The sequence below is a fragment of the Equus asinus genome, chromosome 10, assembly GCF_041296235.1.
Source record: "Equus asinus isolate D_3611 breed Donkey chromosome 10, EquAss-T2T_v2, whole genome shotgun sequence".
Classification (NCBI taxonomy): domain Eukaryota; kingdom Metazoa; phylum Chordata; class Mammalia; order Perissodactyla; family Equidae; genus Equus; species Equus asinus.
The window spans coordinates 31,505,637-31,519,208 of record NC_091799.1 but is presented as its reverse complement, the minus strand read 5'-3'; the positions used below and the strand labels follow the sequence as shown (position 1 = coordinate 31,519,208).

At 44.4% G+C, this 13,572-nt stretch overlaps 1 protein-coding gene across 2 annotated transcripts in view; it reads right to left on the bottom strand.

Moving 5' to 3' along the window:
* Positions 1-13,572, bottom strand: part of LOC106822376 (major allergen Equ c 1-like) — a 441,100-nt gene that overhangs the window by 162,192 nt on the left and 265,336 nt on the right. The window lies entirely within an intron of this gene.

Below are 13,572 nucleotides of genomic sequence, written 5' to 3'. Positions count from 1 at the left end.
CTCAGTCATTACGGACATTAGGTTATGGAGAGAAGGCTTTCTAGACATCTGATGCTCCCCATATCTTACTCTGCCTCAGGATCAGAAGATAAGTTAGGTTCAGGCTTATGGCTCCTGACTTAAACACTTGATTTGGTTTGCTGAAATATGACAAAAAGCTATGCAGAAAATCAATCAGTCATATTGAAATCTTTCATTTATAAATGTTAGCATTTAAGGGACAGAACAGCTGACATCCAGAAGGGCATGGGCTAGCATTTCTTTGAGATAGCTGAGAACATTAACTACAATAGCAATCAATGCAAGGAGGGCCACTTTGATGATGGCAGTATCACAGGTCAGGAAACTACAGCCAAGAGGGAGGCACAAAAAGACCCTCAGCTGATCCCAGGTCAAGATGGCAGCTTGAGCTCACACTGAAACTTACCCTCCAACTCCAGACATTTTATGCAAATGAGGCATGAAATGTTAAGAACACTCAAAAGCAAGGAGTTAAGATGTTTATAGATCAGAAATGGAGCAGTTCTTTTTGCAAGAAAAGAAAGAAAGAAAACAAATAGGAATGAGGTGTGTAAACAGGCCAGAGCAGCACTGTCCTCTGGGATCTGAGTACAGATCTGGGTCACACGTGCAGGGGACAAGTGTAGCAACGGCCAGGTGTGGATGCAGCTGAGGATGCATACCTCTGAGAAGCAGGGGCTGAGTGAGAATGAATTTGAAGACAGCTCCTCTCCCTCACCTGGGGTCACAGAAAGAAGCTGACTGCCTGTGGCCTACAAAGGAGGCATCACCACCCATTTGAGAAAGAAAAATGGCAGCCGCTGCTATCCTGGAACTGGCTTCATTCCCATAGTGAGGCTTCCATGTTATCACAGGCTGGCCTGATGCCCACGGCTAGGCCAAATTGTTCTGCTGGACAGAAACAATCTCAAAAAACATCAGCGTTACAAAGTCACTCCAAGATCATAGAAAAATAAGATCATGGTGCAATCTACAAATATGCCCCTCTCTCTGCTAAAATGAGTGACTGCCACTTCTTTACTGATTACAGCTTTATCCTCATGCTTATCTTCACTCCCTACAGACAAGATTTACTAGGATATAAATCACAGACTTGCCCCTGCTTTCTGGTAGCACCAAATCTAGAGCTTCCTTAGATCCTTCTGAATCCTATAGTAGGTTCTTCCTAATGCTCTCTTACTGAGACACCCATGGTCCCAGTGGTGAGCATTCTTCCTAGCCGCTATAATAACCCAGCTTATTCAATTACAGGGCTGTTGGTGGTGGTCTTTGGTTGAAGAGTATTAACATTTTTAGGACTAGAACCCAGGCCCACTCCATGCATGTGCTGCCTGGAATTCTGTGAAGCACCAAGCTAAACCACAAAATGCAGGACCTGGTTCAATGCTATGCATCCTATAAGGGCTAGGACACAGGACGCCTCCAAGGGATTTTGATCTGAGCAACTGGAAAGATGGAATTGCCATTTACTCCAGTCAGCTGGAAGAATCAGCTTAGTGGGAAAAGATAAATATCTCAGTTCTGGACATTTCATTAGTTTATCTAGCTAGGCTGCTGTAAACAAAGAGACCCAACCATAATCCAGTATGGTTTAATGAAGATAGAATTAATTTTGCTCTCCTAGGAACAATCGGAAGCATGTGTTCCAAGTTGGCTGGCAGCTCTGTCCCATGTAGTCATTCAGGAGCCCTGTTCTTTCCATCTTGTTTCTCCACCAACCCTAGGACATTGTCCTCACCTGCGTGCTTAAAGCAGAGGTGCAAGAAATAAGGGAAAAGAGAATGTGATGGAGGCGTGGTGTTATGCCCACTGTCCTCTGTGGCCCCTGGCTCTGTGAGGTTCTTCCCTGTCACTTATCCCCCATGGCCACATCCACTTCCTGCTTGTGCAGGTTTGGAAAGATTATTTTGAGGATTAATGAGTCACCTGCTGTCGCTATAGGCCAGATCCTAATGTCTTTTGGCCATGAAAATTCCTCAAAAACTTAGTAGGCTTAGTAGGCTTGGTAGTATTTGCCTCTTGACTTCTCCAACTGTGGATAACCAGACCCCCAAAATCTTATCTAGACATTGATTTAAGCCTGGAAACTGATATTTTTCCAGATTGGCCTTTATGCCCTGCCCAGCCCATCTGCTTTTCTCAATTTAATGGTGGCTACTTTGAGGTCATCTAAAACAATGGATTTGGGTGGGATGAGCCCTTAATCCCTTCTTTGCCAGCAGGCTCACAACCTTTCATGACAGCAGCATTCTCTCCTAAGACCAGACTTCCACTTCACGGCTACTACTTACAACTGCTTCACTTTGGGTAAAGAAGCAGTGACCCTCACTCAGCTTAGAGTGAGGCTTCAGGCAGAGGGAGCCTCCCGTTTCAAAGCTGTGCTACCTTCTCTCTCTGCTTGCAGCCTGGCTGGCTGTAGCCTGAGTCCCTCCCTCTTGTCAGTTTTGCTGAAAGCAGCAAGAAGTCCTGCACATGATACCAATATTCCAACACCCTGAATCTTTTCTATTTCTTCCCCCAGCTACAGCCTCTGTCAGCACATGGTCTGTTTTCCAAGGTACAGCAGGAACCATCTGACCAAATGTTTTCCCAACATGTAATGAGAGTTACCAGCTTTCCAGGCTGTGACAGCTGAAGCCTTGATGCCCAACACCAGCCTTCCAGTAAACTGACCACATCTTTTAGGTTCTCTCAATTGCCTCAGCTAGTAAATCTTCACCATACCCTGTATACTTTGAACTGCCTTGGGTAATTAAAGTCATGATAAGGGCAGACATTGCAGTCATTATTGAAGATCCAGGTCAGTTAAAGGGCTTAAAACCTTTCAGGGAGTCACTTCCTTCTCAGGTGCTGGGCTCCTGTAACAGGGCAATAAGATCAACTCCCCAACTTTTTGGGACTTGGATCTGTATTTTCTCTTGTTCCCAGCTTATTGAGGCCCCTAACTTTGATAGCGTGACCCTCCCTAGAGGGAGAACAGGGCATTCTGATTCCTACAGAAAGGAATGCTTCAGTATCTTTGACCCTATTTCATAGGTCAAGAGCTCCAGAAACCTTTTGGTGTCTCCTTTTCCTGATACTCCTTTTATGCCACACCTTTTTTTTTGAAAGGTTTCCCTCTTTGGCATTCAGCATCGAGAATGTGGCTCCAGTATCCAGCAAGAATTTTAACCTGTTCTCCCCCTACTGTCGAGGTCACCCAGGACTCCTAGAGCCAACTGGTGAGCCCCATGACCCTGTCACACCTCATCTTTAGTCAAGGGAAGGTGCTATGGCTTGGTCTGTTCAATCCCCTCCCTCTCTGGGGATGCTTTGGACAGTCCTGCCACTAATGTCCTTCCTGTCCTTCAGTGGGGGCTGGTGTCACTCACCCATGGTGTCTTCCTTCTCTTCCTTGGGTTACCTTGAGCAGACTGGAGAGCCACAGCTAACAGGGTGCCTTGCCTTTTCACTTTCTTGTCTTCTTTTTGATGATCATCAGGGTCATTGGGATTCCACCAGGGTGAGTCCCTGGCACAGCCTGTTCGCTAGGCCTGTGAATGACTGAATCTGGGTCAAATTCATTACCTGCTTCTTCTCTAGCTTTTAACATAACAGCTGACTTTTCCTCGGCCACAAAGAATGTAGTTAGCAGGCTTTGAGTATCTGCCCAGGTTGGATTATGAGTGGCAGATTTATCAATTCCTCTGGGTCATCTCTCAATCTTTTAGTGTGTGCCTTCCAATTATTCAAATCAGAGGTGGAAAAGGGGATGCCCACATTAATAAGTTTCCCCACACTGTCACGTACCTGTCTGAGGGGATATATCCCAGGTGTGTAACTGGTTCCTAATCTAATTGTACTATCTGGAAGAGGAGGGTGAAGGGTCTTTGGTTTTGGAGCTTAGATTCCACCTTTAACTCTTCAGTAAGACATAGTGCCATGAAGTTCTGGATATAAGGGATTTCTTCCCATCTCTTGCTTCCTTTGCAAAATAGATCTAATGGTAGTATGGTGTTAATATTTAGTGTCTCATTTTCTTGCCATTTTTCCCCATCCTCCAGTGAATATTGCAGCCAGGCTGTGTTACAGAAAAAGATCACCTGCTCTCAGGTCAATGGGGAATACCCAAAGGCCTTCTAATTCTGGAGTATGCAGCCCAATGGGCAGTCCTCTGGGATGGAGCTTGGTCTCTCCATATTCTATCATCTTCTTATCATCTGTTTTCAACCTCCCAGGAGCAACTTGTCATGGTTAGTTGTGACGCAGATGCCACAAGATTGTGCCCAGAGGAGGTTTAGCACCTCGATAACCTGAAACTAGGCTCAGGCCAAGTTTCTTCAGGCCAAGTTTGGCTCTGGTCAACCTAAATCCTTAAAGGGAAAATAAAACTGGCGGACCCTGGGTTTCACCCAGGGAACACTGACAGGGAGGGACAGGAAAAAAGAGACCTAGGAGTCCAGAAAAGCCAGACTGTGGAAAAACAAGATTGACGTCGAGCATCCTCAACAAAAACAAACAAACAAAAACAGACTTAACAACTCCAGAGGGGGTTTAACCTCATCTAAGGGGACCCCTCCTCTGCTTATAGGCACAACACAAAGTCAGTGACTCCAGAGGAGGCCTTGACCCCCCACTTCATCACTCCAGAGGAGATTCCATCACCAGAGGGGACTCGAACCCCTGGCTAGTCAACAAGGATTACTCCTGTTTCCCCAGAGCTGAGCATCAGCCGTTCCAGAGTGGCCGGGTCATGCAGTCCTTCCAACCAGAGGCCCTGAGGCAGGCTACCCCAGATGGACACTTGAACCCTGAAGCCAGGCTCTAACAGGCAGACTTTGTGAGACAACTTAAAGAAATAACACTTATAGCTGTGCTGTGGGGCCGGTGCCACTCACTTCCATTGAGACATCCTCCTAGCAAAGAGCTCAGTGCATCCGCTGGGTCTCCTGATGGGGCAACGATGTCAAGCCGGTGGCACAGGCACCACGAAGGGGCAAGCCCCATATTGGGGGCCATTTCTGCTACCGAACCAAATGGATTCACCTCCAGGTAAGTTAAATAAGACTCTCCACCAGAAGTGGTTGTCTCACAAAGTAAGGTATATTTGTGGCAAATAGGAGACCACACAGAATCACTTCCAAAGTCATGGCCTCCCCAAACAAAGGGAAACGGGGACATTTATTTCTGATGGGGAATGCATATTCAAAAGGGAGAGGGGGGTATTCACTTGCACAGGCTCAGCTGGAATGCATAATTCCACATACACTGCAGGTTATGGGAATAAGGCTTAAGATCCTCCTGGAGAGATCTCAGCATTAAAAATAAGGCAAAGGGGGGCTGGCACCGTGGCCGAGTGGTTAACTTCGCGTGCTCTGCTGCAGGCGGCCCAGTGTTTCGTTGGTTCGAATCCTGGGCGCGGACATGGCACTGCTCATCAGACCACGCTGAGGCAGCGTCCCACATGCCACAACTAGAAGAACCCACAACGAAGAATACACAACTATGTACCGGGGGGCTTTGGGGAGAAAAAGGAAAAAATAAAATCTTTAAAAAAAAAAATAAGGCAAAGGTCATAGGCATAGCTCTTGTGGTGAGGCTTGGTCTGGTTCAGGGTGGTTGGCGATTGCATCTCCTTAACATAAGGCAAGGAAAAAGAACAATTTGGAACAACAGTTAAAATATCCAAACCCAGCCTTGAGTTCTTCGGGGTAACTAGTCGGTGACAATAGTGCTTCTTGGTACACTTTGCTCAGGGACTAGAGGGCCAGGCTCACAGCCGAAACCCACTGGGAACTTTCCACGATGATCTTTAAAACCAAAGTTGTTTTTTATGGCGTCAGCTGGGTGGAGCAGTGGTTAAGTTAGCATGTTCTGCTTCGGCAGCCTGGGGTTCACTGGTTCGGATCCCGGGTGTGGATCTTTGCACCCCATATCAAGCCATGCTGTGGCAGGCATCCTACATATAAAGTAGAGGAAGACAGGCAGGGATGTTAGCTCAGGGCCAATCTTCCTCAGCAAAAAGAGAAGGACTGGTGGCAGATGCTAGCTCAGGGCTAACCTTCCTCCAAAAAAAACCAAAGTTGTTCTTTATTAATTCCTTATCACCCTACTGTCCCTTCACTGCCCACTGAAATGTTCTTAGGGTCTGAAAACAAATTAAGTCAATTAAAGGAAAGGAAAGCAATCTGCTGCAAAGAGCACCAGGGAATAATATTCCAAATGCAGGCTAGTGTGAATTAGGATTACTCAGTACATCACAGATGCCGCACTTCCAAGAGTTAAAAATATATGTAAAGAAAGTCTACTTGTGTATCAAAAACACAGTTACGAAGCTCTATTCTTGGCATCCAGCTGGACAGGAGAAATGGGTCCTGTATTAGTTTCCAGTTTCAACTGTAACAAGTCGCTACAAATTTGGTGGTTTGAAACAGCACAAGTTTATAATATAGTTTTGGAGGTGAAAAGTCTGACATGGGGTTCAGTGGGCCTAAACGAAGGGAGCCCTGTGTCTGTCATTTTATTCATATCATCTACTAAGTCCTTTCTTAGAGTTTTAAAGTTTTCTCCTTGGTAATTTTCTTGCATATTCTCAGTTTTTGATTTCTATATACTTTCATACTTTCTTTGTTTTTTGTGTTTTTAACCATTTGGTATGGCAATTAGTTTTTTTCTGGTACAATCGTCCCTCGGTATCCATGGGGGGTTTGTTCCAGGGCTCCCAGCAGATACCAAAATCCACAGATGCTCAAGTCCCTTATGTAACCTCGCTTAGTGCAATGAATACACCCAGCCCTCATATCTGTGGGCTTCACATGCACGGATTCAACTTAATTCCTCCGTATCTGCAAAATTTTGATTTAGGGGAGGTTGAATCCACTAATGCGAAACCTACAGAAATGGAGGGTGAACTACATAAAGAAAGGTTATTGATTTTTGTAAGTTGATCTATCTAGCAACCTCGATGAAAGTTTTTATTACCTATAACAAAATTAGCTCTAATACTTTGTGGATTCAGTTAGTTTTATAGGTATATGGTCATACTATCTACAAATAATGTCAATATATCTCTTCTATTCCTTATACTTCTCTCCTTTTTTTCTTCTCTTCTTATAGCTTTAGCCAGAACATCCAGGAGTACTTTAAACATTGAAACTGTAGAGGAGGGAGAGATATCCTCTACCCTCTGGGGCCTTCTGGGTGGGCTACAAACTAAATTCACATGAGACAGAATAACGGGAGAAAATCAAACAAAGCTTTATAACATGTATGCATGAGAGACACTCAGGAAAACTGAGAAACTCACCAAAATGGCCGAGGCTGTTCCCTTAAATACTATCTTCAGCTGAAGACAAAGGAGGGTGTTGGGGGTAGTGGTTTGGGGCTTCAAAGGGGAGGAAGGCAATTCACATGGAAATGGAAAAGCAAATGTTTGATAAACAGAACTTTGATAAGAGTGGGTTTAGCAAGGATCCTCCCAGGCTATGGGCACCCAGAGTTATCTGTGGTGATGGCCTGTCCTGAGGACAGGCCTTATCTTAAATTTCTTTTAGGCAGTTGGGGGAAGGTCAAAGTTTCTTTTAGAGTCTTTTGTTCTTAAAAATAATCAAGGCAGAGGAGAGAAGATCCAAGATTGTGCCATGGCCATGAGTAGTCCTCTTTGTCTCTCCCCCTCCGAGACTACAATTATTTGGACACTCATCGCTTAACAAAGGATATCCAGATAGCATCTCAGGATGTCTGAGAGACCCACGCGACTATACATCGGAAGGCAGATGGACTTCCCTCCAGGAGGAGATGGAGATAGGTGAAAACTCTCTGACCCCGACTGAACAGCCTAGTACCTGCAAGTGGCTTTCTTCCAACGGATGCACCCAGAAGATCAACACACACCTAGGGCAGGAGCGAGCACACACCAGAGGAGCGACGGTGGAAACAGGTGACGAGAACCCTACCTAAACCCCCCGCAGTTACTCCTAAATGCAGAGGGAAACTCTAGAGTTACACACCTGAGCCCGCGGGGAGAGTCTCGCCTCTCCATTGGTGGGGAGATCCCGCCTGGTGTCCATGGCGCCCGGAGGGTCCCAGAGAGAATCACAGAGTGTATGGCAGGCCCCCAGCTGCCACTGCCTGCACGGTGGGGCAAGAGATTGCCAGAGATCTCGGAGAGGACTGGGGCTGGGTGAAGCTCCAGAGTTCTGCCCGGGCAGCAGACAAAACTCTCTGTCTGCCATTAGCGGAGGGGCCACACCCAGCATTCACAACTCCGGGAAAGTCCCGGAGAGAATCCCAGAGGGCAAGGCGACCTCCAGCTGCCGTTGCCCGCCCCATGGGGCAAGGGATTGCCAGAGATCTCGGAGAGGACTGGGGCTGGGTGAAGCTCCAGAGGCCGGCTCTGCGGCCCGGAGGGGAAGCTCTAGAGTTCTGCCCGGGCAGCAGACAAAACTCTCTGTCTGCCATTAGCGGAGGGGCCACTCCCAGCATTCACAACTCCGGGAAAGTCCCAGAGAGAATCCCAGAGGGCAAGGCGACCTCCAGCTGCCGTTGCCTGCCCCGTGGGGCAAGGGATTGCCAGAGATCTTGGAGAGGACTGGGGCTGGGTGGAGCTCCAGAGGTCGGCTCTGCGGCCCGGAGGGGAAGCTCCAGAGTTCCGCCCAGGCAGCAGACAAAACTCTCTGTCTGCCATTAGCGGAGGGGCCACGCTGAGCATCCACAACATCAGGAGGGTCCCGGAGAGGAGAATATCAGGCAGGGCAGCAGCTGACCAGCTACCACTGAAATCAGGATCTCTGGCTATCCCCCAGCCAGGGCAAAGGGCTCCCCGAGTTCCTGGGGAACAGGACTGGAGCTGGGTGGAGTTCCAGCGACCCAGCTCCATAGCCTAGGGGGAAACCCTATAGGCTCACAGCAGCCTCAGCGAAAGCCTCTGCACAGCACTAGTAGGGAGCACCCATCCAGCAGCCACAAGTCTGGAAGACCCCTGGACAAAAGTAGCATAGCTAGGTGAGCTAACCACAGACTGTAGAAGATGCCAATAGCTCTGCTGCGACCCATAGTGGACAAGTGAGATTTTGTGGGTGCCGACAGTGACGGAGCGGCAAATATAAGTGATACTACCCCTGGCCGCTGGAAAAGCCCATAACACCGTTGCAGACCCCAAGGAGGGAGCACTCTAGGTGGGCTGCAACAGTAGGCACCAGCAGCCTGAAGCCCCCCCGTGACGGCCCCCATGGCAGAAGAGGGAATCCAAAGGACCACTGTGACTACGAGGAGGGGCCCAGGCCCAGTTAGCAACTGCGGATAGGGTTCCTGGTTGGTGCAGTATAAACAGCTGCTCCCCCACCACACCAGCAGAAAGAAGTGGAAGGAGCAACTAAACTCTATCTCTATGTGGAGGCACAAATCTACAACATCAAGCAATAGGAAAAAATACATTAAATCTCCAGAACAGAAGGAAAATAACAAATACACAGAAAACAATCCCAAAGAAAATGAAATATATAACCTAAATGACGATGACTTCAAAACAGCCATCATTAATATAATCAATGAGTTAAGAGAGAATTCAGATAGACAACTCAACGAGTTCAGGAGCTATGTCACAAAAGAGTTTGATACGATAAAGAAGAACCAAACAGAAATACTGGAAATGAAGAACACAATAGAGGAGATTAAGAAAAATCTAGATGCACTCAACAGTAGGGCCGATAATATGGAGGAAAGAATTAGCAATTTGGAAGATGGGAATATAGAAATGCTGCAGGCAGAGGAGGAGAGAGAAGTAAGACTAAAAAGAAATGAAGAAACTCTCCGAGAAGTATCAGACACAATTAGGAGATGCAACATAAGGATTATAGGTATACCAGAGGGAGAAGAGAAGGAGAAAGGGGCAGAAAGCCTATTCAAAGAAATAATGGCTGAGAACTTCCCAAATCTGGGGAGAGAGATGGATCTTCAGGTGACAGAAGCCAATAGAGCTCCAAACTTTATCAATGCAAGAAGACCAACCCCACGGCATATAGTAGTGAAGCTAGCAAAAGTCAATGACAAGGAGAAAATACTAAGGACAGCCAGGCAAAAGAAACTAACCTACAAAGGAACCCCCATCAGGCTATCAGCAGATTTCTCAGCAGAAACTTTACAGGCTAGAAGAGAGTGGACTGATATATTCAAAAATCGGAAGGACAAAAACCTACAGCCGAGAATTCTCTACCCAGCAAAAATATCCTTCAAATATGATGGAGAAATAAAAACTTTCCCAGATAAACAAAAATTAAGGGAGTTCATTGCCACAAAACCTCCTCTTCAGGAAATCCTCAGGAAAACTCTCATTCCTGAAAAATCAAAAAAAGGAAAGGGGCTACAAAACCAAGAGCAGAGGAGATAAGCAGAAGGACAACAACAGAGAGTAGCAGCTCTTCATCAGAACAGATTAAACCATGGGACGAGAAACAAAGGAAATTAAAGAAAACCAGAAAACAAGACATAAAATGGTAGTGGTAGGCCCCCACATCTCAATAATCACTCTAAATGTAAATGGATTGAACTCCTCAATCAAAAGACACAGAGTGGCAGGATGGATCAAAGAACAAGATCCAACAATATGCTGCCTCCAGGAAACACACCTCAGCCCCAAAGACAAACACAGACTCAAAGTGAAGGGATGGAAGAGAATACTCCAAGCTAATAATGAACAAAAGATAGCAGGTGTCTCTATACTAATATCAGACAAGGTAGACTTCAAAGCAAAACAGATAAAGAGAGACAAAGAGGGACAGTATATAATGATAAAAGGGACTCTCCACCAAGAAGACATAACACTTATAAATATATACGCACCCAACACAGGAGCACCAAAATTTGTAAAGCAACTCTTAATAGAACTAAAAGACATCAACAACAATACAATAATAGTAGGGGACCTCAACACACCATTAACACCAATGGACAGAACATCCAGACAGAAAATCAATAAGGAAATAATAGAATTAAATGAAAAATTAGACCAGATGGACTTAATAGATATATATAGAACACTTCATCCAAAAACAGCAGGCTACACATTCTTCTCAAGCGCACATGGAACATTCTCAAGGACTGTCCATATTTTGGGAAATAAAGCAAACATCAATAAATACAAGTGAGTTGAAATAATATCAAGCATCTTTTCTGATCATAATGCTATGAAACTAGAAATCAACTACAAGAAAAAAGCAGAGAAAGGTGCAAAAATGTGGAGACTAAACGACACGCTTCTGAACAAACAATGGATCATTGAAGAAATTAAAGAAGAAATCAAATATTTTCTGGAGACAAATGAAAATGAGAACACAACATACCAAATCATTTGGAATGCAGCAAAAGCAGTCCTAAGAGGGAAATTCATCACAATACAGGCTCACCTCACTAAACAAGAAAAAGCTCACATAAGCAACCTCAAACGGCATCTAACAGAACTAGAAAAAGAAGAACAAACAAAGCCCAGAGTCAGTAGAAGGAGGGAAATAATAAAAATAAGAGCAGAAATAAACGATATTGAAACAAAAAAGACAGTAGAAAGGATCAATGAAACAAAGAGTTGGTTCTTCGAAAAAATTAACAAAATCGACAAACCCTTGGCCAGACTCACCAAGAAAAGAAGAGAGAAATCTCAAATAAATAAAATTAGGAATGAGAGAGGAGAAATCACAACAGATACCAATGAAATACAAGGGATCATAAGAGAATACTATGAAAAACTATATGCCAACAAATTGAACAACCTGGAAGAAATGGACACCTTCTAGACTCCTACAACCTCCCCAAACTGAATTAGGAAGAAATGGAGAATCTGAATAGGCCAATCACAAGTAAGGAAATAGAAACAGTAATCAAAAACCTCCCCAAAAATAAGAGTCCAGGACCAGACGGCTTCTCTGGAGAATTCTATCAAACATTCAAAGAAGACTTAATACCTATTCTTCTCAAACTATTCCAGAAAATTGAGGAAGATGGAGTACTCCCTAACACATTCTATGAAGCCAACATCACTCTGATCCCCAAACCTGACAAGGACAACACAAAGGAGAACTACAGGCCGATATCACTGATGAACATAGATGCAAAAATCCTCAACAAAATTCTGGCAAACCTAATACAGCAATACATCAAAAAGTTTATACACCATGATAAGTGGGATTTATACCAGGGACACAGGGATGGTTCAACATCTGCAAGTCAATCAACGTGATACACTACATCAACAAAATGAAAAACAAAAACCACATGATCATCTCAATAGATGCAGAGAAAGCATTCGACAAGATCCAACACCCATTTATGATAAAAACCCTCAATAAAATGGGTATAGAAGGAAAGTACCTCAACATAATAAAGGCCATATATGACAAACCCACAGCCAACATCATACTCAATGGGCAAAAACTGAAAACCATCCCTCTAAGGACAGGAACAAGACAAGGGTGCCCACTTTCACCACTCCTATTCAACATAGTACTGGAGGTGTTGGCCAGAGCAATTTGGCAGGAAAAAGAAATAAAAGGAATCCAAATAGGTAATGAAGAAGTAAAACTCTCGCTGTTTGCAGACGACATGATCTTATATATAGAAAACCCCAAAGAATCCATAGAAAAACTATTAGAAATAACCAACAACTACAGCAAAGTTGCAGGGTATAAAATAAACATACATAAATCAGTAGCATTTCTATACACTAACAATGAACTAACAGAAAAAGAACTCAAGAACTCAATCCCATTCACCATCGCAACGAAAAGAATAAATACCTTGGGATAAACTTAACCAAGGAAGTGAAGGATCTATACAATGAAAACTACAAGACTTTCTTGAAAGAAATTGACGACGACATAAAGAGATGGAAAGACATTCCATGCACATGGATTGGAAGAATAAACATAGTTAAAATGTCCATACTACCTAAAGCAATCTACAGATTCAACGCTATCCCAATCAGAATCCCAAGGGCATTCTTTACAGAAATTGAACAAAGAATCCTAAAATTCATATGGGGCAGCAAAAGACCGTGAATTGCTTAAACAATCCTAAGTAAGAAAAACAAAGCCGGAGGCATCACAATCCCCGATTTCAAAACATACTACAAAGCTACAGTGATCAAAACAGCATGGTACTGGTACAAAAACAGGTGCACAGATCAATGGAACAGAATTGAAAGCCCAGAAATAAAACCACACATCTATGGACAGCTAATCTTCGACAAAGGCGCTGAGGGCCTACAATGGAGAAAAGAAAGTCTCTTCAACAAATGGTGCTGGGAAAACTGGACAGCCACATGCAAAAGATTGAAAATTGACCATTCTTTTTCACCACACACCAAAATAAACTCAAAATGAATCAAAGACCTAAAGATTAGGCCGGAAACAATAAGTCTTCTAGAAGAGAATATAGGCAGTACACTCTTTGACATCAATTTCAAAAGAATCTTTTCGGACACTATAACTCCTCAGTTGAGGGAAACAATAGAAAGAATAAACAAATGGGACTTCATCAGACTAAAGAGCTTCTTCAAGGCAAGGGAAAACAGGATTGAAACAA